Raw genomic sequence first — 26,937 nt, forward strand, 5'->3', positions numbered from 1 at the left:
ACATCATCAACATACCCATGACTTCCTCCCTTTAAGACACTAAAAGAGACAGAGAAACAGAATGGATGCTCATAAACTGGAGATCTGTGATCAAACATGCAACAGAACTAGCAGAAACCATCCTGAACCACAACATCAATTTTGCATTCATCATGGAAACATGGCTAAATAAATCCTCATACCCAATCATAGACATGCTAGTCCCATTGTGGCTTTCAATCAGGAAGACGGGAAGGACCGTCACGGTGGAGGCATCAACATTATTCACAAGAACAATATCAACTTGGATGAAACTGACAACCTCACCGACAACACACTTGAATATCTCAGCACCACTAGAAAGATGAAAGTCTACACAGCAATAAACTGTCACCTACGCTACCAACCACCCTCCACTTGACTCTCCTTTGGAGAACACCTAGCTGACCTAATAACACACTGCTCACTCTCACAAGGCAAGCATATTATTCTAGGTGACCTCAACCTTCTCTGGAATGTTGAGAACAATGCTCTAATCCAATCCCTAAATGACCTCTTACTCACTGAGAACCTCACCCATCACTGCAAAGAACAAACCCACAACAAAGGATCAAAACTAGACACTATCATAGTGCATTAAGAGACACTAACCATTGATAACATCCTCCCTGTTGAATAGATGGACCACCACATCATTTTGTTTCACATTCATAGAGAAATACACTAACCAACTCATACACGAAATTCCCCTACATGGGTGGGAAACATAAGCCAAAATCCCCTCAAAGAAATTATTTTGTCAGTATTAACCCTCATATAACCTCCCTACAACCAAGCTCACAACCCTCTACAACTCAATTATGTCTTCCAACCTGGACCTAGTTGCCTCTCTGAAACTGAAAAGAGTGAGAAACACACCCTCAAGATCCTGGTTCAATAAAGACATCAACACCAAAAGAAGACAACTCAGATTGACAGAAAGACATTCGCGAACTAACCGATCCACAGTCAACCTGGACCAGCTCAGAGGGAAACACAGGAAATATCAAAAACACATCATGAAAGAAAAGGCCGCCTTCTTCTGCAAAGCTTTAGATAAGGCCAAAAATCTTCCCAAGGAGCTTTTTAATATAATCAAACAACAAACCTAAAAATCAGGGCTAAAGAGCCACCAGGTCTCCAAGGAACAGTGCGACAAATTCGACAATTTCTGCAATGACAAACTCACGAAGCTTGACTTTCCCTTGACAATCACAACCAGTAAACTAAAGGGAACCCTCCTCCCAGTAAGGAGGAGATCAACCCCGCTATTCACTCCACGGTCACCCAAGAAACAATCTCTTCACAGAGCAACAACAGGTTCAATCAAACCAAGGGATCCCCAAACCTCCTAGTACACCCACTCTATGAGGTGGATAGCTCCCTGATGACTGGAGTGATGCCAGACTGTATCAAACTCAGTCAAGTCACACCACTACTGATAAAAAGGGTGCAGACCTGAACAACATCAACAACTTCAGACCTGTTTCCAATCCCCCCTTCCTACCCAAAATCCTAGAGAGATGTGTTCTCTTACAATTAAACCAACATACTGACAATAAGAATCCTCAGGAGCCTCATCAATGGGGCTTCAGACAAGGATGTAGCACGTAAACAGCTATTCTAAACATAATAGATGACCTACTCAAATCCTTGGATTCAGAACGATGCTTCCTCCTCATACTCCTAGATCTATCTGCGGTCTTCCACACAGTTGATCATAAACTTCTCTTGGACTACCTGTAAAAAAGGGGTGGTCCGGTTCTAGTTCCCATCCTTCATACAAAACCGCTCCCAGCAAATAAAATTAAGCAATCTGACCTCAGTCACAATGCCAATAACCTGGGGTGTACCCTAAGGCTCTGTCCTCTCACCCACACTGTTCAATATGTAACATCATTCTCATGCTAGATAATATATCACCTTCCATTTGTACACAGATGACACCCAGCTTGACATGGAAATCTTCTTGTTAGACAACGAACACTGGCTAAATACCACCCTCAAAGGAATCCTACAATGGCTATCCCTCAACCTCATAAAACTCAACCAAGATAAGACAAATTCTTCTCATATCAAAAACAGGACAGTACCCCCAGATGCAAGAAAGACTCTTTAGATGCTCCCAACTGAAACCTGATCTTAGCTTACTCTGCCAAATTGCTGGGAATCAATCTGGACTCTAATCTGATCATGAAAGACCAAGTTAAGAATAGTACGAAGAGTGCCTTCTACAACCTGAAACGGCTGAATAAGATCAAACCATACCTACCGCTGAATTACCTTAAGTCTGCCACTGAAACATTAGTGCTGTCTAGATTGGAATACAGAAATGCTACCCTCACAGACATGCAAAATTCCATCTTCCTCCCCTTAAAACCACTTGCAGTAAAAAAAATATGACCACATCCCCCCTGCTTGAAAGAACTTAATTGGCTTCCGATTGAAGCTTACTGAATGGTCAGAACTGCCTGTCTAGTGCACAAAGCCATTCACACCTGGAAACCATCTTACCTTGCCTCAAAACTCAATAAGGAATCAGGGGTGGCTCCTCTATTCGAGCAGAGGAGTGTCACCCCACCAACTAAAATGCCCCCAGAAAAGCCCCAGAGATGAAAAATAAAATGGAAATAAGGTTAATTGAATACCATTTTATTTTTCAGCAACCAATCCGAACAAAGTGTCAGGACTGGGCAGGGCCTGCTGAATGGAAACAGCAGGGAGGAGTGGTAGGCTTCCTGTGCACCTAAGTTCAAAGTGCGTAAGTCCCTTGCGACAGCCATGCAGACATACACACTTTGAACCTCTCTAACCCTGCTGTCTTACGCAGCTGGGTTGAGAGCAAGCAAAGGCATCCACGCCAGCAGGAATACAGAGAGAGGCCACCAGGATTGGTTTCAAGATTTGGCTGGGGCCAGTGCTGACCACCGGACTGGAACAAGGAGGATGTGTCATGCTGGATGTAACGTAAGTACATTTTTATTTATTTTATTTGCGCCTTACATGTAGCACGCGATTTTGCATGCACCCACCCACAACATTTGCCCGCCCCACCACTCTCTGTAGATACCCGTGGACCCTGTAAAGCAGATCAGATAAGAAACCTAACAAGGTCAAACACCCTACTACTCATTCCACCTAAAGCTCACAAATAACAAACCCTGGCACTTTCCTTCTCGAGAAATGCACCGAAATGCACCTAAACTCTATAGCGCTATGTCAGTACACATCAGGATGAACCCCTCTTTTTTGTGCTTCAAGAGATTGCTAAAGGATCTCCTTCTCAACTGGCACCCCACCTAGCAGGGCATCAATACCCCTATCAAAACAGGGTCTCTGCTCTCAATTCCCCCTAAACTTCTCCCTTGTTATCTTTCCTCCCCTCGTACAACCATTGATGTGACTCAATTTGATTCAGAAGTCCTTCTACTACACACAATGTATGTATAATTTTGCTGATGTAAAGTCCTCTGATACCCTCTGGTCTTGCCAGCACTATATAAAACTCTTCAATAAATATAAAACATTATATCTAATGATTATCTTAGTGGGCACAGCTGCATGGCCTAATACAGACGCGGAACTGTATGTACACCTGTTAATTAACATCTTCTATTTTGGAACATATGATGGCCATTATGAGGTTGTTGAGACTCCAAGTTTTGCCTGCAACACTGTATAATTGGTCCTCATATGTATGTGTGAAAATTAGATATTGGTACAGGGGTAGAGTAATTCAGACAAATGAAGGAGATTGTATGCAAATTGTAAAGATTCAGGAAGAGGGGATTGTCAAATGACAAATGTATGTATGTATGTATTGGCATTTATATAGCGCACTACTTACCCGTAGGGTCCCAAGGCGCTTCGACCGCTGCGAAACCCTTCCTGGCTTCCCTGAGAGATGGTCCCTTAATGGGTATCTCCAGGGTGAGACCAGGCATCCCCGGCGGTCTGGTGGGGCCGTTAGTGAAGATGAGGCAAGCTAATGCTCAGAGTTGCCGAGTGTGATCGCTGATCAGAGTGGGCACCGAGGCGAGAGAATTATCGAGTCCGCTGACCCTGGTCCAGAAACCTGCCGCGCCGGGAATCGAACCCTGGTCCCGGGCCGTCCTCTGCTCTCGGGTCTGCCGCCTCTAACCAGTGAGCCACACTACTTCACTCACAAATGAGATATTAATTTAGATACCATCAGACAAAATATAGGATTACTTTGTTTGAGATATAAATATAGGTGGGAAGTCAAGATGGCGGGCTGAAGACGCCATGGAGCGGTAGCTCTTATGAAGTCTTCCTATTCCCTCAATTCTACTAAAGAAGAATACCTTTGATGGCAGTTTTTGCAGTCAAAGGAGATCGCTAAAAAAAGAAGATAAGCTGGAGGAGGAGGAGGAGAGAAATTGAATTATCTTACTTACTTTACGAGCAGCTGATTGATGCTGCAGCTTCTGCTTCTGCGTGGGCGGCACGGCTGGAGGTGGTTGAGGGCCCGACCCTCGGACACGCTGTGTTCTGTCAGGCGGTTGTTTGGCTCCTGGCTCAGCTACTCTGGCCTGGGGTCATTCTTACTCTCTACTGTGGCACTCACACCAAACGTACCAGACGCTGCGAAGAAGCAAACCCTCTCGGCTCCCACCGGTATGGCGCCAAAAAACATCCCCAGATCCATCCAGGCCAGGAGGAGACCTTTGGTGGAAACCTCGGCGGCCGCTGAGGGGACTGACACCGCAGTGGGAAGAACAGTGGCGGGGGCTCTAACAGCTCCTCTGTTGTTTGCAGCCCCTGAGAGGCCAGGGAAGCTCAGTAAATGGGATCCACAGCTCTGTAAGCAGCAGCTAATTCACCCTCTACTCTTTGTTGCTCCAGATATGATCTTGCTTGCTAAAATAAATACCAAGAGTAATACTTCTATTAGGAACAATATTGCATCGCCTCCCAGTACATCGGGGGTACACTATAATGTTGTGGTTAATGAAAATGAGAGCGGAGGAAGGGCTGCCAATGATCTAGATGCAGTATCTATTGGGCTTTCCACCAGTAATACGGAACAGGAGCCGAATTTTGAGCCGGAGCATGAATATAATTTGGCCTCAGGGAAGAATTTGGAGGAGAAACTAAGGGGCGCTGAGGCTAAGTCAAATAGCGAATCTGGAACTTTAAAAGAAGTAGTATTAGAAATGGAGCCTTTAAAAACAACTCTAGAATATTCACAATTTGCTGAGTCAGGGGACATTTTTGCAAATCTTACTCCCGAGGCCCTTAATGCAATCTCTTCTGAATGCTCAGAAAAGGCGACTGACGGTATGGACGGTATCAAGAAAAGTACTATTACTATCTCTGAGAGGGCTGAGGAGTGCTCGAATGACGAATATGAAGAACTTGCGGAAGATGAGATAGATCTAACTGGATCCTCCACGGACGCAGCTGAACAATTAGGTCGCAAAAAGGGGAGAACTAAGGCAAAAAAAAATTGAAGAAAGAAAAGAATGTTAATCCTTCCGTTCTCTCTACTTCGATATCGTCTTCAAACACAAGTGGAAAGCCTATTAGTGATGAGAGCCCTCTACAAAAGTGGATTCAAGCTAAGGGGGGTGGGGGGTTAAAAATATGGTATTGCGTTTGTCAGGCACCAGCCCCACGGAAGGGGAATATCCGAAAGTCTGCCCTAAGAGTGCAGGTGGTAATTTACCTCCTCCGGTTTAGTCTACAGTCCCTCTCTCACAAGCAGGGTCTGAAGCAATTTCTACAGCTGCAACTAAACCTCAACTGGAAATTAATAATGCTACAACTACAATAACTACAACAACAGTAGAAGCAACTGAAATAGGCTTATCGACTTCCTCCATATCTTCAATTCCAGCTGTAGAAGATACGGCTAGTATAACACACATGATGCCTTCAGCTGTTCTAGAGTCCTCCTCTCTTGCTCTAATCTTAAAAACTTTAACAGAGCATCGGCAGGAAGTACAGCAACACTTTTTGCAGTTAAGGGAGGATAACAATAAAATGCAGAACTGTTTACTAGAAGTGACCAGTAAGCTTGGAGAAGTAACACAAGAAACCGAAGAGCTTAAACAAAGGGTGGTGGGCGTTGAAGAACTATCTGCTCGTACCGAGGCCTCAACTGACCAGCATGAAGCAGAGATTAAGACCCTTCAAAATAAGCTGGAAGATATGGAGAACAGACAAAGGAGGCAAAACCTCAGACTTTTTGGCATACCAGAGGGGTCAGAAGGATCAGATCCTCGTGCATACGTAGTAAAATTATTTCAAAGGGCTTTCCCTGACTTGGAAGATTGGGACTGGGACTCACAACTCCAAAGAGTACACTGATTACCAATAGTCAACAGAAACAAAGAGAGTAAATTTCCCCGCCCTTTTTTGATTTACTTTGGAAATTTCTTACTTAGGCAGGCAGTATCTTTTGAAGCAAGACCGAATTCTCAGGTGACAGCAGAAAATGTAACATTCTTTGTTAGATCTCACCTGAGTAAGGCTACAATGGAAAAGCGATGGAAGTTGCGTCAACTCATTGACCCTTTCAAATCGGCGGGGGGGCAGGTATACCTTCAGGAACCAGCACGTCTTAAAGTAGTTAAAGCTGGTCATACATATTATTTTACTGATATTAAGGAAGCCGAGGCAGTACTTTCCAAACTTGGCTAAAGAATCTATGTGTTATTACTTTAAGCTACGTGGTTCATGAGATAAGATAATAATCTTTTTGTGAAGTGGTTGAGAATCTTTCTTTTTGGGAAAAGTTTGATTATATTAGCTTATTGCTTTATTTGATTGATAGAAGTCTATTTTTCTCTTCTCCTCTTACCTTCCATTTTTTAGTTAGGTTTTTTTCTTATTGGTTTGCGGTGGTTGTTTTTTTTTTATAGAAGGTGGTGGGGGACTTCAATGCTACCTCTCTGTGAGGCTGGCCCAACAACGGCAGCAGGAGATAGAGGGGGGCTTCCCCGTAAGGGACAAATGGGTGGGGGGATGGAGGGAAGGGTGAGGGAGGAGGATAAAAATGTTGAAAATGACAACATGAGAATAAGAGTTGTGGAAGATGAACATAGGGGAGTGTCAATACATATGCTAAGATCAGAAAATGGCCATATAATTATATTTTTGAAATGTATCAAATTAGATGTTTAGCTTGGAATGTTGCAGGCCTTAATAGCAAGACCAAGAGGCGATTAGTATATGAGGAACTTAAAATGTATAACCCCCATTTGGTGCTATTAACAGAGGCCCACATCTGTTATAAAGACAGGAAACTATTAGAGCAATTGGGCTACGAGGTAATGGTTTGTTCTACATTAAATGCCTCTATTAGAGGGGTGGCTATACTTAAGAAAAGGCAATTAAGACTAGAAGTAATCAAAACTGCGTTTGATAAAGGGGGTAGGTGGGCAATTGTACAAATAGTTTTGGAAAATTGTAAATATATATTGTGTGTGGTATATGGACCTAATATTGATGATTCACTTATTTTTGACTGGCTAAATATCGAATTATTGGATTGGGAAGGAGAACTTATACTTATGGGTGATTTTAATTGTATAATGAATTATAAGCTGGATACCACGAGGCAGGGAGCTTCTCAACGAATGCGTAAGACATGAGCCGCTATATTAGAACTTGCCCGCTTGCATAATATAAAAGATATTTGACAAAACTTACATCCCAATTTAGCTGGATATACTTACTATTCTGCACCCCATAGATTATGCTCACGTATTAACATGGCATGGGCATCTGATAAGATCTTAGATTCCAGCATTATGGAGATTTGCCCAAGGGTCACTTCCAACCATAACCCGGTTCTTCTTGTGTTTAACATTACTCTGAGGATACAGGAACCAGGGCTATTTTCATTTCCTAGATATTTATTAGTGGATTCAGTATTTATCTTACAACTTAAGGAACACATCAAGGAATTTATAGAAATTAACATCAACTCTACTTCACTATTTTACGTTTGGGATGCCTGTAAGGCGAGTATTAGGGGATTCGCCCAGCAGTTCATTTTGCGACAGAATGCAGAACGAAGGAATGAGATCAAAGTTATGACATGTAACATTCTGTCACTTGAAAAGCACTTGGCGGAAACCCTCCAACAAGGGGCACAAAGCTTGCAAAATGTTGCTCAATTAGAATTTGAATTAGTAGGTCTTCGATCTGCTATTAAAAATTCTTTTAGAGAGAGAAGTAGCATTAAACTTCACAAATATAAACTGTCACAATATGAGAGTGGAGACAGAATCGGAAAGATTCTTGCATATAAAGTTGCTGATGATAGGGCCAGCACAGTAATTAAGTCTATTAAGGGACCCAATAATGTCATTTATAATCAATCTGCACAAATATTGGAGCAATTTGTTAACTATTATAGTAAACTGTATACTCCTGAAAATCACCCTACAGAGGATAGCATACAAACGTATATTCATAAGAATATGGTAGTTAATAAAGATACAGATATAGAAGGTATGGAACAACTCGAGGAGAAGATTACTACTGCAGAGCTTAGACTTGCGATCACTTCCCTTCCCTCAGGTAAGGCTGCAGGGGAGGACATGCTTCCTATAGAACTGTACAAAATTTGCATTGATGAATTGCTTCCTCTTTTTTGTTCGGTTATTAACTTGATTGGTAAAACTGGGAAGGCTCCCAATTCATGGAAGACCGCTAAGATCATGTTTTTTCTAAAAAAGAACAAACCTGCAATGGAATGTGGGTGTTACAGACCGATTTCAATTATTAATACGGATGCAAAGGCATATGCCAAAGTTCTTGCTATGCGACTTGCTCCTCTTATGCCAAAATTAGTTAATCCACAACAACACAGCTTTGTGATAGGTAGGGACACAACAGCCCACGTAAATATGGCGATAACAGCATTTGATGCAGCGGCAACTAATCCCACTCCACTCGGTATAGTACTATTAGATGCTGAAAAAGCTTTTGACCGAGTCGGGTGGGATTATCTTTAGGCGGTAATGATTGAGTATGGCTTCAAGGGTCAATACTTGAGGTGGATACAGGCTTTGTATGACCACCCCAATGCGAAAATTGGCTATGCGGGTATGTTATCTCCTAATTTTTTAATTTTAAGGGGTACACGTCAAGGGTGTCGACTGTCACCTTTATTATTTGCGCTCTCTATGGAGCCATTTATAAACGCTCTCCCGACGCAATCTCGCCTTGTCCCTTTTAAATTTGGCCCAAATATCCGTAAAATTACGGCAAATGCTGATGATTTAGCTATGTATTCAACAGATGTGGTAGAAGCTATATTAGGGATTACGGAGGAAGCAAACAAATTTGGAGCCATTTCTGCCTATAAATTAAATTTAAACAAAACTCAGGTTATAATGAACATCAAACCTCAGGTCTCTGTTCAAGGTATTTGTCAGACTGCTGTATATTTAGGTGTGAGAATCTCATCCAAAATAGGGGAAATAAATGCACTTAATTATGATGTCTTATTGAAGGAAGTGTCAGTTCTTTTAAAAAAATGTCATAACATCCCACTCAAACTCATTGGTCGGATTAACCTTATTAAGATAACGATTTTGCCAAAATTTCTTTATTTATTTAGGTCAATCCCTTTATGTGTTAATGATTTTTTTTTTAACTGGATGGGATCTTTAGTAGTTTCATTTGGGGGTAGAAAAAAGCTCAAAGATTGAGTTCTCTACTTAAGCTTCCATTTCATAAAGGGGGGCTTGATTTTCCAGATTTCAGACTTTATTTTTTAGCTACCTTTTTTGGTCGTCTCCGTAGTCTCTTTAGCTCTAACATTCAATTTTATTTTCATCAATTTATGTTAGGTATAGATTCTAATCAATTTCTAGCAAGAGTAAATGACCCGAATTATCTTAAAAGGGTCAAGCTCAAGACGGCAAGGGAGGTGGTTAGAATATGGAATTCAATCTTGATCATCGGAAGGACTTCCTTTTTTCATTCCAAATTATTGTTGTGGGATAATCCGGGACTACCAGGAATCTTTAGCGACGGAGCAGGGAGCACATGGGCTAATCTTGGTATAAATGCTTTAGGGGATTTCTACGGTGCGTTGGGTTTTTTAGATTTTGAGACACTTAAACTTCTTTATAAGCTGCCCGAACATATGCGGTTTAAATACATGCAAATTCGAGACCTTCTTATATGCAAAATGAATTTGAGAGAAGTATCTGACTCGGATATATTATGGTCTTGTTTATATTCAGAGAAGACGAAATCTCCACTAAGTGAAGGTTACAAGTGCCTTAATCATTATAAAGTTGATGATTGTCCAAAGCTTGCGGTGAAATGGACTACAAGATTGGGTGCTAATATAACTGCTCACAATATTTCTACTTTCCTTTGCAGTATTAAAAATTTGATACAATCCTCTAGCCTAAGGCTACAATTATACAAAACAATATGTTATCTATATTATACCCCACAAAGAATCTCAAAATAGTCCCAAAATAATTTAACAAGTGACAGTACTAAGTGCCCTAAATGTGGTCTGGTGGCAGCAGACCTTGAACACATGCTTTTTTCATGCCCATTACTATCTGAGTTCGGATTTGAAGATATTTTAAATCAAAAAGAAGTGACTTTCTCCTTCCTATCAGTAACGACGGTACTACTGGGTATACAAATATCAAATTGTCCACATAAAGATTTAATAATCATTTTACTCTTGTGTGCTAGATTGGTTATAGCTAGGGCATGGATAGCTTCAAAGCCACCACATATTATGGAATGGTGGTCACTTGTTAATTAAATTTATACCATGGAGTCCTCATTAGCCAAAATAAGAGGAGGTTGATCAATGATGAAATTGGACAAAATTTGGGGAACTTTTTTTTTAACTTAAATTTAGTAGTATTTTCTTTTGAGCACAGAATGTTAAGGCCTAAAGAAAGTAATGGTTAAAAATGTATCTCGCCATATTGATGTGTAATGTTGTTATATGATTGGTCGCCTAATTCTGATATAGTCTAAACTATGTCTTACTGATGTGATATTACTAATGCTGTAATGCCTCTCCTCTTGTTTTGTTTTCTCGTGTTGCCGCAAAAAATAAATAAATAAATAAAAAGATATAAATATAGGTAAACTAAACAAAATTTGAGACATGAATTATTTCAAATATGTGAAATTGTAATTGTTCGAATCTCTTGCATTGAGGTTGAAACCTCTGCGTAAAACAATTGAAGACTGGTCAATCTAAGATGTGAAATGTTTCAACTTTCATGACTCGCAAATCGACTAGACTTGGGCAGTGAACTCTGCTTAGTTTGCAGAGTTTTTTGCACTGTGCGCTCCATGTAGCTCGCGGAGTTCCGAAAAAGCAGAGTTTTTCCCTCACTCACGCTCACCATCTGTAAATTGGCAAGCATGAGTGACAAAAATACAACACTAAACCGCTTCTTAGAGAGATGTCTCACTGCGGGCGGTCGCAGATGGTCGCTACCACTCCAGTTGAGAAACCTTCCGTTATTGTTGAGGAAGCTGCAGCTAAGAGGAACCTCTACTCGAGCTGCAGAAAAAATCAGCACCCTCTTGCGCTGCGCGTCATGCTGTTTGCACCAATTTAACAGCCTGGGAAGCACATCCTGCTCTAAAAATCAGAACAAAATGGCGTGACGTAACACACTCCACCGCTCACAGAACACTGCATAGCTTGGTGGAGTTTTTTCGTCACTTATGGAGTTTCACTTAGTGGAAGTCTGCAAACTCTGCTCAGCCCTAAAATCGACTAGGATTATGGCACTGTATGGGAATGTTGCATGTGGATCATTGTACTGTATGCAAATGTTGCACTTGGATTTCTGTTTACAAAGCAACTGCACTTTAGTTGATTTATGTGTTAGGACTATAAAGAATCAAATTGACACTTTATCATCTTGAAAAATAGGAAATGATCCGACATCTTCATAAAAATAGATTTTAAGAAAGGATTATGAATGTTATAAATGAACTTTATCCTACTCTGCAAATGCGCTTCAAATGGCTTACATAGCAGTTGCACTTTATTATTTATTATGGGCTTTTGTATGGAATTCAATTACATTGAATATTAGCTGTCTTGTCTAGGTTCTAGGAGATTTAGTGAATTATCTCTTTATGTCTTATGACCCTGTTTCTCGCCCTTTCTTTTCAAGTTGACTTATTTCCTTCTTTCCGATGTTAACAAAATTTCCCTCAGAAACTGTGCACATAACTTCAACAAATGAATGCATTCGTGGTTCATAGTAAACTGTTTGGCTTTCTAGACATGGGACTGAATGTTTCTTAATCAGAGTACTTCACCTGCATTTGTCATTCCTTTATGTTACTACGAAGTAAGGATAGATAAATAAGTGTAACTGAGTTAAGTACATATCTCTGTTGAAAATGGAGAAAGAAAACTCACAAAAATCGATAAACTTCAAAATAATCATTTGAATTTATAAAAAAAATGTTTCCCTTATATGCCATGGCACATCTTACATTTTCGGATACTTCACCTAAAAGATGCCTGAAAAGAAAAAAACAGACTTGGTAGCAAAATGGAGGCAACTAAGTGCCGTGTTTCAGAAAATATTAGCAGTCTTGTTGTTTGTTTTTAACAGAAGTGGATAAAAGGGTTGCCCCTTTAAATGCATGCCTTGTGCTGTTCCTGTTGAAGGCTATTACTGAAGTGCATTGCTCTTTATGTTTGCACCCATGGGATAATTTGAAATAAAGTGGATTGGAAACCTGAGCCGTGCTGCTGTGTTCTCTTGTCCCATGAACATATGGTTGGCAAGTTAGCGACGTCTTGGGGATTACTGTGGAGGCGACTGATGGACATATATATATATATATATATACTAGCAGCCCGCCCCGACGTTGTCCGGGGGCAATGAGGCTTCAGGGCCAACCACCTGCCCAGGGGCCCGGCCACCGCCCGCTCCGACATTGTCCGTGTCCCGGAGCCACCTTCCGCCCCCGCCCCCTCCTGCCCCGACATTTTACGTGTCTCTTTGCCTTACCTGAACCGGCGCTCCTGACTTCACCGCTGCTCCTCTCCGCTTGTCACCGCTCCTCCCCGCCCGTCCCGACGTTGTCCGGGGGCAATGAGGGTTCACGAAGGGATGACAGGCGTAGCCAAGTGGATGATGAACAGCCGCCTGAAACTGAACATCGGACAAGACGGAAGTCCTCATCCTGGGATCTTCACCCTCTGCCTGGGACGACTCCTGGTGGCCCCCTGCCCTGGGCAGCGCACCCAAACCAACAGACCACGCACACAACCTGGGCTTCATCCTGGACTCCTCCCTCTCCATGACCAGACAAGTCAACGCCGTCTCCTCGTCGTGCTTCAACATCCTGCGCATGCTACGTAAGATCTTCCGGTGGATCCCCACCGAGACCAGGAAGACGGTCACCCAGGCCCTCGTCACCAGCCGCCTGGACTACGGCAACCACCTCTACGCCGGAACAACCGCCAAACTCCAGAAGAGACTCCAGCGGATTCAGAACGCCTCAGCACGACTCATCCTGGACATCCCCCATCGCAGCCACATCTCCGGACACCTGAGAGATCTGCACTGGCTCCCGGTCAACAAGAGAATCACCTTCCGTCTCCTCACCCACGCACACAAAGCCCTACACAAACAAGGCCCAGGATACCTCAACAGCCGCCTCAACTTCTCCGCTCCCACACGCCAGCTTCGATCGACCGGCCACGCCCTCGCCGCCGTCCCCCGCATCCGAAGAGCCACCACAGGAGGAAGGTCCTTCTCCTACCTGGCCACCAAGACTTGGAACTCCCTCCCGACCCACCTCCGCCTGACTCAGGACCACCTTGCCTTCAGGAAGCAGCTCAAGACCTGGCTGTTCGAGCAGTAGCGGACCCCCCCCCCACTAGCGCCTTGAGACCCTCCGGGTGAGTAGTGCGCTATATAAATGCTTTGATTGATTGATTGATTGAGGGCCAACCGGCCGCCCAGTCACCGCCCGCCCTGGCCAGCGCCAGCCCCGACATTGTCCGTGTGCCGGAGCCACCTCCCGCCTCCCGCCTTACCTGAGCCGGCGCACCTGACTTCACCGCCGCTCCTCGCCGCTCGTCACCGCTCTTCACCGCCTGTCCGCCGCTCATATCCGCCGCTCCCCCTCGTCATCACGCACGTCGCGGCCAGCGCTACGCTGCAGCCAGCGCTACGTCGCAGCCGGCGCTACTTCCAGGGGACTACTTTTTTTTTACGTAAAATTTTTTAATTTATGTTTCAGTTTTATTTTATATAGCCTATGTCCATCTGCACACCCTGACATTTTCAACGCTGTATCGGGTGTGTGGATTGGCGCTGTGGTTCCCGAGCTTACCTGGCTCCAAGGTTTGTGTTCTCTCTTTATAATAGTAGTATAGATATATATATATATATGTGTGTGAGTGTGTGTGTGTGTGTATATATATGTGTGTGTGTATATATATGCACATATATACACACACACACACACACACACACACATATATATATATATATATATATATATATATATATATATATATATATATATATATATATATATATATATATATATATATATATCCAGCATGAAAAGCAGTTTGTGGCTCCAGTGCTGCTCATTTTTCAAACACCACACAGAGCCAGCACTGGAGCCACAAACTGCTTTTCCCCAGTAAAAGCTTTTATTGGTGAGGGAGTACAAATCAGTACTTTAGCAAGCAGCGGACAGGCGCCTAACGCCTTTCGAGATTCACTCTTTATCAAAGACAGCTGTGGGCGGAAAAGGGCATGACGGGCTGCAAAGTCCTTTTCTGCTTCATCGTGGGTCCTGATTAGGCCGCTCTGAACGAGCCTTCACGTTGCATGCTGGAATCTGCAGACCCACTTATGTCCTCAATGCCCACGATGAAGCAGAAAAGGACTTTGCAGCTCGTCATGCCCTTTTCCGACCGCAGCTGCCTTTGATAATGAGTGAATGTCGAAACGCATCAGGCGGCGCTCCGCTGCTTACTAAAGTACTGGTTTGTACTCTCTCACCAATAAAGGCCTCTAAAATGTACAATATTCCAAAAGTGTGCAAGGTACATGACCTCCGAACATTTGTTTACTTACAAGGATCATAAGGTACATACCGTTCCAAAGTGCATATGATTGCAACGTGCATAATGCTGTAAAAGTGAATAAAGAATGGTTATAAACCAATATATAAATGTATTATGGGGTCAATAAAAATATCATCATGTGCAAAGGGGCTAAACTCCTAACAAAGTGCAAAGAGGCAATTATATGTAAGGCCATACCATCATATCAACCTAATTTCAAAAGGACATACTGATCATCTCTTTCCATACCAAAAGAAGAGATTGTTAGAGTAATACGATATCACATATTCTCATGATATCGCACATATTCAAGTAAAATCAAGTATATACTCAAAAGTAAGCAGATATTCAGCAAGGTAAAGGAGGTGAAGAAAGGATACATTCAAATAATCAATTACAAATGCACATGTAGCTCAGCACCAGCATTATGACCCCACAAGGTCTCAGTTCCCAATGTTATTATAAGTCATGATTCTTGTTTCCTTAGTTCTGTTTCTTGATATCCACCTCTTGGATGAGCATGTACATGTTTAATCCCATAATACCTGAAAGTGTCAAGGGACTGGTTAAGATATTTCTCAAAGTGGCAAGCCAATGGGTAATTTTTAGCACCATTTGTAATCACTCTCATATTTTGGAGGATCCTGATCTTCAACTTGTTAATAGTGCTCCCCACATATTATTTTTTACATCCACATTTTAAGACATAAATAACAGGAACATTATTGCAAGATATTCTGTCATTGATTGTTAATGCTTGCCCCTCAAATCTCTAATAGTTCTTACATTTCAATCCATATATATATGCCTTATAAAATCTGCATTTTATAAAACCTTCTTTGTTTATAGATAACCAAGTACTTTGTTTACTTCCAGGGTTAAAATAATTAGATGTTAAAATATCTCCCAGTAATCTTGCTTTTTAGATGGTGTTCTTGGACCCATGCTTACAATGTCTTTAAGGTGCTCCTCTTTCTTTAAAACATGGCAATTCCTTTGTAAAATCTTGTAAAAGCTGGATTGCACTGGATTAAATTCCCAAAAATAACATTTTTGCCATGTTCTCCTTTCTGTTTCTGCCATTATCTTGCGAGTATAATAACTGCTCTCTTGTTTTGTCACTAGCTCTCCTCCTTGCATCCTGTAGGACGTCCCTAGTATATTGCCTTTCACTGAAATGTACAATCATATTGCATATCTTTTATTGAACAGTTCATCCATTGAGCATATCTGGCTCTCAACATTTGGCTATAAAGAATGCTCGCTTGAGAGCATCCGGAAGATCACTATTGTCATGTAACAAAGGATTAGTGGCAGTTGGTTTCCTATGTATCTTTGTTGTTAATTATCAACCACGTCCAGGATTTCACAGTGAGTTCTACTCTGTGTGCTCATTATTTGCAAGTTAATATCATTGCAATGACGTTTTTTCAGAGCAGCATTCAATTCAATGCAATTACTTTCCCACAAAATAAATACGTTGTCTATGAATCGAGTCCATAAGGCAACCTTTTTTTATGAATTCATGATTTTTATAGGCCCAAATCACTTCCTTCTCTCACCACCCCATAACTAAATTTGCATAGGTGGGGGCGAAGTAGGTGCCAATCGCTGTGCCCAGTTGCTACAGATAATATTTACTATCAAATATAAAAATATTGTAGGTAAGGCAGTACTTCAGCATCTCCAGTATCATCCGAGTGTGGTCAAGCCATTCTATTGGTCGATCTCTTAAAAAGTATGCACATGTCTCAATTCCTTGATCATGGCCAAGGGAGGTATGTAATTATGTTACATCAAGCATGACCATTATTGGAGTAATAGTGTAACCGACTTTCTTTTTAATCCGCACCCAATTTATTATGGCAGACTGTAGAGTCTTTAATCTCACTTTCTTGAAGTATTTAAGTCGCCAAACTTAACTAGAAATCCATCCAGTGGAATGTCCACTCCCCCTAACATAGCCCTGAACATGGCCCCCAAAGATGATATTACTGGGGTTTTTAGGAGCATCCTGGAATATGTCAGCTGGAATGCCCATGCATAGTATAGCAAATCTGGCAATGCCAGCCCTCCCTTCTCCCTCCTCCTTCTCAACTTCTTCCAAGTCAACCTAGCTGTTTTATAATTCCAAATAAACGAATTTATCTCTCGCTGGCTTTTTTCCAATTATTTTCTTTCAAACATCAAGGGGGTGGAATTGAAAATAAAAGTAAATTTTGGAAGAATGGGCATTTTAACTAAGTTTGTTCTCCCGAAGATGGAAAGTGGCAGAAACTACAGAGATTTCAAATGTTTCCTGCACTCCGTGGCAACCCGCTCAAGATTAGTCTGTGCCAAATTACCTATGTCTTGAGTAATACGTATTCCGAGGTATCTCATAGATGTTGCAACTGTTAGTTGTACGTTAGGGACGGTCCAACACATTATCTCAGTTTTATTGGCGCTGATGTCATAACCAAAGATTTTCCCGAACTCCTCAGCCTTTTTAATTACAATCGGGAAAGCTCTTTGCGGATCTGACGTGTAGACCAAAATATCGTCCGCATACAGAGCTATCCGCTTCTCCCACTCACCAAATACAAATGGGGAGATTTCTACTTCCTCTCTCAACAATTGAGCAAACGCCTCAATGTAGAGATTAAATAAGAGAGGGGAGAGCGGGCAGCCCTGTCTGGTACCTCTGGTAATTTTTATCGGGTTTGTTAAGACGCCATTGACTAGCAATCTAGCCGTTGGAGCTCTATACAATGTCTCAATGGCCCGACAGAAGACTTCCCCCAACCCAAACCTTCTCATCACCTCCACCAGCTAGGGCCAGTTGACCCTATCAAAGGCTTTGGTGGCGTCTAAAGTCAGAGTAGCCAGTGGGAGAGAAAATGTAGTTGCAATATCAATTGCCCCTACCAGGTCTCGAGTGTGATCAGCCAGCTGGCGCCCCCTTATGAAGCCCCTTTGATCTGGGTGAGTTATTGAACCAATTACCTCCCCCAATCTGGATGCCAAAATATATGTAAAAATGTTGCAGTCGTTATTTAGGCGGGAAATTGGCCTATAAGACCCACACTCCACCGGATTTTTACCTGGCTTAGGAATGAGAACGATCATAGCTTCATTCGAGGAGTCTGGGGGGCTCTGAAGAAAACCATTAAGGAGAGTCGTCATTGCTCGAACGATGGCAGATCATAACCCCCGATATAGTTCTCGGGGCAGCCCATCCGGGCCCGCCGCTTTCCCCTTATTCAGATGACCTATTGCTTTTTCCACCTCCTCCTCTGGGATCTCCCTCTCTAAGTAGGCCCTTTGTGTTGTTTGCAAAGACGGTAAGGCGATGTTGTCAAACCACCTACCCCTGGCCTCCGGGTTCATCCCTGACCTCTTCCTTGTATATTTCTTGAAAAAATTATTGAAAAGCAGTCCCTATCTCCCGGTCCGAGGTCCTAATAATGGTCTCTCCTTCTCGTTTGATCTCTTTGATATACTTTCTTGCCTGCTTTAACTTTCCATGCGAGGACCTTTCCCGCTGCTTCCCCAAATTCGAAGTGCAAAATTTTGCTTGCCTCCCATCTTTTAGTTAGCCGTTCTTGTAATATGGTTTCGAGCTGACTTCGTAAATTAGCCTGTTTTTCTGCCACACCCGGGAATGCCATAGCGGAACCCAACTGCTGGTCTATTTTGGCCAACTCCTGATCGATGTTTTGAATTTTCTCACGATACGCTTTCCTTCTATGAGTGGCTCTGTTAGTTATACAGCCCCTCATATAAGCCTTCTTGGCGTCCCAAACTATGCTGATATCTACCGAGTCCAATTTTGATTCCAAGATCAAGGCTGCCACCTTGTATGCAGGACAGTCTGGCAACCCCGTTAAAGGAGGCTGGGATACTTAGATGGGGGGAGTTACTGGTGGATGGGAGGGTACAAGACTGGGAGATGCTGATGGACAAGGTGGGCCCAGCCCTTTCAAGGTTCAAATTCATACAGTTGGACAGTTGGGCTAGAGCGGTAGGCAGGAGAGGCCCCCAACTGGGGAAATACAGCCAGCTCGAACAACAACTGGTAGAAAAGCGTGAGGGGGTAAAGAGGTGGCAACTTGGTACTGGGGCATAGTGGAGGAGGCAGATGGGGACTTCACCCTGCCAGATAAGCTATGGAGAAATGAGTTGGCCTTCCAGTGCGAGGATTTATGGATGAGATGTTTTACGTTGCTTAATAGAACAGTGAAGCCAGCCTGGTTGAGAGGCAATCATTTGTTCACTTTGCATCACGCTTACCGCTCACCCCTAAGGCTCTCACAGTTCCTTCCAGGGAAGAAATGTAATAAGTGTAATCTGGTGGTAGCTTCAGACATACACATGTTCAAGGACTGTCCCGCCATTACGCTGTTTTGGGAAGAAGTAAAGGCTACCTTGGACTCAATCTTAAGTATATCTTTGAATATTACTCTTCCGCTAATAATTTTTGGATTGGAGGAAAATGTAACCGGTCAAGCAAAGTCCTTTCTTTTTGATTCTATTATTCTGGCAAGGTGACAAATATGCAAATTCTGGGTGGATTCTAAAGCCCCATCGCACGCAGCCTGGTTAATGTTGTTGTATGAAACCTCAAAGACTGACTTGGCCAGATCGTGTAGTAAAAGAAATCTGTCCTTTTGGGATTTTTTAATCACTTGGAGGCAGTGATAGGATTACCGGGGTGTATTTTTTTTCCCCGGGTCCTATGACCCGGGGAAAGACGCCATTGACTAGCAATCTAGCCGTTGGAGCTCTATACAATGTCTCAATGGCCCGACAGAAGACTTCCCCCAACCCAAACCTTCTCATCACCTCCACCAGCTAGGGCCAGTTGACCCTATCAAAGGCTTTGGTGGCGTCTAAAGTCAGAGTAGCCAGTGGGAGAGAAAATGTAGTTGCAATATCAATTGCCCCTACCAGGTCTCGAGTGTGATCAGCCAGCTGGCGCCCCCTTATGAAGCCCCTTTGATCTGGGTGAGTTATTGAACCAATTACCTCCCCCAATCTGGATGCCAAAATAAATGTAAAAATGTTGCAGTCGTTATTTAGGAGGGAAATTGGCCTATAAGACCCACACTCCACCGGATTTTTACCTGGCTTAGGAATGAGAACGATCATAGCTTCATTCGAGGAGTCTGGGGGGCTCTGAAGAAAACCATTAAGGAGAGTCGTCATTGCTCGAACGATGGCAGATCATAACCCCCGATATAGTTCTCGGGGCAGCCCATCCGGGCCCGCCGCTTTCCCCTTATTCAGATGACCTATTGCTTTTTCCACCTCCTCCTCTGGGATCTCCCTCTCTAAGTAGGCCCTTTGTGTTGTTTGCAAAGACGGTAAGGCGATGTTGTCAAACCACCTACCCCTGGCCTCCGGGTTCATCCCTGACCTCTTCCTTGTATATTTCTTGAAAAAATTATTGAAAAGCAGTCCCTATCTCCCGGTCCGAGGTCCTAATAATGGTCTCTCCTTCTCGTTTGATCTCTTTGATATACTTTCTTGCCTGCTTTAACTTTCCATGTGAGGACCTTTCCCGCTGCTTCCCCAAATTCGAAGTGCAAAATTTTGCTTGCCTCCCATCTTTTAGTTAGCCGTTCTTGTAATATGGTTTCGAGCTGACTTCGTAAATTAGCCTGTTTTTCTGCCACACCCGGGAATGCCATAGCGGAACCCAACTGCTGGTCTATTTTGGCCAACTCCTGATCGATGTTTTGAATTTTCTCACGATACGCTTTCCTTCTATGAGTGGCTCTGTTAGTTATACAGCCCCTCATATAAGCCTTCTTGGCGTCCCAAACTATGCTGATATCTACCGAGTCCAATTTTGATTCCAAGATCAAGGCTGCCACCTTGTATGCAGGACAGTCTGGCAACCCCGTTAAAGGAGGCTGGGATACTTAGATGGGGGGAGTTACTGGTGGATGGGAGGGTACAAGACTGGGAGATGCTGATGGACAAGGTGGGCCCAGCCCTTTCAAGGTTCAAATTCATACAGTTGGACAGTTGGGCTAGAGCGGTAGGCAGGAGAGGCCCCCAACTGGGGAAATACAGCCAGCTCGAACAACAACTGGTAGAAAAGCGTGAGGGGGTAAAGAGGTGGCAACTTGGTACTGGGGCATAGTGGAGGAGGCAGATGGGGACTTCACCCTGCCAGATAAGCTATGGAGAAATGAGTTGGCCTTCCAGTGCGAGGATTTATGGATGAGATGTTTTACGTTGCTTAATAGAACAGTGAAGCCAGCCTGGTTGAGAGGCAATCATTTGTTCACTTTGCATCACGCTTACCGCTCACCCCTAAGGCTCTCACAGTTCCTTCCAGGGAAGAAATGTAATAAGTGTAATCTGGTGGTAGCTTCAGACATACACATGTTCAAGGACTGTCCCGCCATTACGCTGTTTTGGGAAGAAGTAAAGGCTACCTTGGACTCAATCTTAAGTATATCTTTGAATATTACTCTTCCGCTAATAATTTTTGGATTGGAGGAAAAAGTAACCGGTCAAGCAAAGTCCTTTCTTTTTGATTCTATTATTCTGGCAAGGTGACAAATATGCAAATTCTGGGTGGATTCTAAAGCCCCATCGCACGCAGCCTGGTTAATGTTGTTGTATGAAACCTCAAAGACTGACTTGGCCAGATCGTGTAGTAAAAGAAATCTGTCCTTTTGGGATTTTTTAATCACTTGGAGACAGTGATAGGATTACCGGGGTGTATTTTTTTTCCCCGGGTCCTATGACCCGGGGAAAGACGCCATTGACTAGCAATCTAGCCGTTGGAGCTCTATACAATGTCTCAATGGCCCGACAGAAGACTTCCCCCAACCCAAACCTTCTCATCACCTCCACCAGCTAGGGCCAGTTGACCCTATCAAAGGCTTTGGTGGCGTCTAAAGTCAGAGTAGCCAGTGGGAGAGAAAATGTAGTTGCAATATCAATTGCCCCTACCAGGTCTCGAGTGTGATCAGCCAGCTGGCGCCCCCTTATGAAGCCCCTTTGATCTGGGTGAGTTATTGAACCAATTACCTCCCCCAATCTGGATGCCAAAATATATGTAAAAATGTTGCAGTCGTTATTTAGGAGGGAAATTGGCCTATAAGACCCACACTCCACCGGATTTTTACCTGGCTTAGGAATGAGAACGATCATAGCTTCATTCGAGGAGTCTGGGGGGCTCTGAAGAAAACCATTAAGGAGAGTCGTCATTGCTCGAACGATGGCAGATCATAACCCCCGATATAGTTCTCGGGGCAGCCCATCCGGGCCCGCCGCTTTCCCCTTATTCAGATGACCTATTGCTTTTTCCACCTCCTCCTCTGGGATCTCCCTCTCTGTGTAAACACAGCCAAGACATCCATGATCTCATCATTGACCACGATCTGGACTGCCTAATGATCACCGAGACCTGGCTCACCGAAGATAGTAACCCTGACATCGCCACTGCCCTCCCCCCGGGCTTTTCTTTCCATAGACAAGATAGACAGAAGGGTAGAGGAGGTGGTGTCGCAGTTATCGTCAGGAACACCTTTAGCTGTCACACCTTCTGCCTCGACCCTCTCACCGACGCAGAAGGCTTAGGATTCTGCATAAGCCTTAGCAAAACGCTCTCCTTCACCGGTGGCCTCATCTATCGTCCACCTGGTAACGCTACGAAATTTCTAGACTCGCTAGACGACGCTCTTGGTAGTTTCCTCCTTCGCTATTCACACTTCACTCTCTTAGGAGACTTCAATATACATCTTGAATCCACAGCAGACCCGCACTCCAGAAATTTTCTACAATCGTTGGACGTCTTTAACCTACAACAAAGCGTCAAGCTTCCCACACACTCCCTTGGTCACACCTTGGACGGCATCTGTTCTAACCTCCCGTCCCTCTCCTCCCTATCCCCTATACCTCAAATCTGGACTGACCACTGTTTAATCCCCTTTCATATTTCTAGCGGAGACATCCCTACTTGCAATAAACGTTTACGCCAGCCCGCCCGTCCCATCAACTGGAATACTGTCCAGAAAAACCTCACTCTTCACCCCCTTTCCCCATCAAATGCCCCTTCTCCCTCAGGCGATATAGATAGAGACGCTATAAGTCTCAACAACTGGCTCACTCATGAACTTTCGACTCGCTGTGACCACAAACGGGACAAGGCCTTGAAAACAGCTAAATTCAAGGCCCCTTGGTACACGCCGGACCTTACCGCCGCCCATCTCCTTTGCAGAAAAGCTGAGAGGAGATGGCGTAGTACCTACGAAAACAGCGATCGCAGGAATTATATCCTACAGAGGAAAACCTACCTTGCATCCATTAAAGCAGCAAAAAAAATCTACTACGTTAACGCTATTAATGATGCTAGCCAAAAGCAAAAAAACCTTTTTTCCATAGTTAAATCCTTTACCAAACCCAAAGCTCTTCAACCGGAAATCCCCCCATCCCAAGAATTCTGTGACAAAATCTCGGATTACTTTGATGACAAAATCACCCTCATTCACAAAAATTTCCCTCCCCCTCCCCCAGCTTCTTCACAACGGGACCCGGTCCTTTTCCACCAGCCTACAAAAAGTCTCAAAAGCTTTACTCCGGTCACCCTGTCCCAGACCAGAGACGCAATTCTTGCCTGCAAATCTGGCTCCCCCTCTGACCCATGTCCACCTAGGATCCTCCACCTCATCATCGACGAAATCAACCCCTCCATTAACACCATAATCAACCAATCTCTATCATCCGGTTCAGTCCCATGCTCTTGGAAACAAGGGGTGGTCAAGCCGCTCTTGAAAAAGTCGAATAAACCCCCCTCTGACCTGACTAACCTTCGCCCGATCACCCTCCTACCTGCACTAGGTAAAATAACGGAACAGCTGGTCCACAGAGAGCTCAAGACCTATCTGGACTCAAATAATTTACTTCACCCCCAACAATCCGGTTTTCGGCCGAAACACTCCACTGAGACGGCCCTGATCGAGCTGACCGAAACAATCAAAATCCTTCAAGATCAAAGGAAGAAGGCCATCCTGATCCTTCTCGACCTCACGGCAGCTTTCGACACTATTTCCCATTCCATCCTGATCAAGAGACTCTCAGACACCGGTATTACCAACTCTGCCCTATCTTGGATCAGTTCTTTCCTCAGTGACAGGTTCCAAACCGTCTCACTTGGCCCTTATCACTCCAAGGAGAAAAAGGTGTTCTGCGGCGTCCCCCAGGGTTCCATCTTGAGTCCCCTCCTCTTCAATATCTATCTTATCCCTCTCCTTACCCTCATAGAATCGTTCGGCATAACGGTCACTTCTTATGCCGACGATACTCAGCTGATCATCCCCCTTGATGAAAATACCAACACGGCTGAGCTCAACCTGAAACACTGCCTTACAGCAGTCTTCCAATGGATGGACACCAATCACTTGCGCTGTAACTCGAACAAAACCGAGATTCTTCCCATCGGAAAAAATGCATCCTTCTGCCCTGCCCTGTGGTGGCCGGACAACTCTGCTGCCCCTCCCCAAACCGTCTCATCAGCCAGGAACCTCGGTGTCCTCTTCGACTCCGAGCTATCCTTCGACCTCCACGCTTCGAATACGGCAGGTAAATGCTTCGGCATAATCAAGTCATTAAGGAAATTCTTCGACTTCCTCCCGCTCGAATCGAGAAAAACGGTAGCGGTAGCCCTCATTCTGTCCCGTGTTGACTACTGCAACGGACTCATGGCAGGGACCAAAAAATCGACCCTCGCCAAATTACAAAGTGTCTTGCACACTGCCGCCCGGCTTGTCCTGAAACTTCCACGAAAATCTTCCATCTCTGCAGCCCTTAAGTCCCTGCACTGGCTCCCCCTACACAAGAGAATCCTCTTTAAAATTCTCATCGTAGCCTTCCGAGCCTTCAACAAAACCGGTCCTTCCTACTTAACTAAACGCTTCCCCCATTATACTCCGTGCCGCTCCCTTAGATCTGCACAAGACAACCTCATGACCGTGTCTAAATTCAACCTGAAATCCAAAGGCGGCAAAACCCTAAGTAACTTAGCCATCAAAGCCTGGAATAGTATGCCAAGGCATCTCAGGTTTCAAACAGCTGAGAAACCATTCCGGAAGCTGCTCAAAACCTGGATCTTCACGCTCCCCGACGACTGGTCCAAAGCTGCCATTTAGCATCCCCCACTCCACTCTGTGACTGGAATCAGGATCTTTCAGCGCCATGATGCTCCTTCCGGAGCGACCGCTTGCGCTTTATAAATATCACTCCAAATATCCAAAATATCCAAGTAGGCCCTTTGTGTTGTTTGCAAAGACGGTAAGGCGATGTTGTCAAACCACCTACCCCTGGCCTCCGGGTTCATCCCTGACCTCTTCCTTGTATATTTCTTGAAAAAATTATTGAAAAGCAGTCCCTATCTCCCGGTCCGAGGTCCTAATAATGGTCTCTCCTTCTCGTTTGATCTCTTTGATATACTTTCTTGCCTGCTTTAACTTTCCATGCGAGGACCTTTCCCGCTGCTTCCCCAAATTCGAAGTGCAAAATTTTGCTTGCCTCCCATCTTTTAGTTAGCCGTTCTTGTAATATGGTTTCGAGCTGACTTCGTAAATTAGCCTGTTTTTCTGCCACACCCGGGAATGCCATAGCGGAACCCAACTGCTGGTCTATTTTGGCCAACTCCTGATCGATGTTTTGAATTTTCTCACGATACGCTTTCCTTCTATGAGTGGCTCTGTTAGTTATACAGCCCCTCATATAAGCCTTCTTGGCGTCCCAAACTATGCTGATATCTACCGAGTCCAATTTTGATTCCAAGATCAAGGCTGCCACCTTGTATGCAGGACAGTCTGGCAACCCCGTTAAAGGAGGCTGGGATACTTAGATGGGGGGAGTTACTGGTGGATGGGAGGGTACAAGACTGGGAGATGCTGATGGACAAGGTGGGCCCAGCCCTTTCAAGGTTCAAATTCATACAGTTGGACAGTTGGGCTAGAGCGGTAGGCAGGAGAGGCCCCCAACTGGGGAAATACAGCCAGCTCGAACAACAACTGGTAGAAAAGCGTGAGGGGGTAAAGAGGTGGCAACTTGGTACTGGGGCATAGTGGAGGAGGCAGATGGGGACTTCACCCTGCCAGATAAGCTATGGAGAAATGAGTTGGCCTTCCAGTGCGAGGATTTATGGATGAGATGTTTTACGTTGCTGTGAGAAGTTGGCCTGGTATATAATGCTCACTAATTCTTAGTGATCACTTTGTACCATGCCAAGCAACCCTTATGATGATGGTTGTAATTCAACCTTGTAGACCAGTTATCCTAGTGGTAACGTGGACAAAGCAGTCTTAGGCTAAACTCTGAAAGGCATGTGAAGCCAGCTGTTATACCATACACAACCCCCTTGAATACCAAATGAAAGGGACACCACACAGATATATATTGAAAATATATATTGATTTATTAACTATTAAAATCCCCTGGACTCTTTATGAGCACAGAAGCACAAGCGTTAAATCACAAGACAGTTTAAAATACACAAAAGTTGCACAATATGGATGAGCCTTAGGGGCCACCTAAACCATATACTAAATAAGTGGTATAAGAGATACCAGGAGGAAAGTGAAGAGGCCTAGGGCCTTGGGAATCGCTGGAGCTATTCGAGACTGGAAATAACTAAGTCGGGAAAGGCCCACGGGACTCGGGTGCAGTGTTCAAAGTGCACGCACTTTACAATACAAAGTCTATGGTGCGTAAAAAGTACCAAGTTAGAAAGTTAGGAACCTTCCGAGTGACCTACGGAGCTGAAACTTAAAACACAGGCCCTTGGGATGTGTACCAGTGCAGGAGCACCGGCGGAGCTG

This window comes from Lissotriton vulgaris, chromosome 2_1 (assembly GCF_964263255.1).
Source record: "Lissotriton vulgaris chromosome 2_1, aLisVul1.2, whole genome shotgun sequence".
Lineage (NCBI taxonomy): Eukaryota > Metazoa > Chordata > Amphibia > Caudata > Salamandridae > Lissotriton > Lissotriton vulgaris.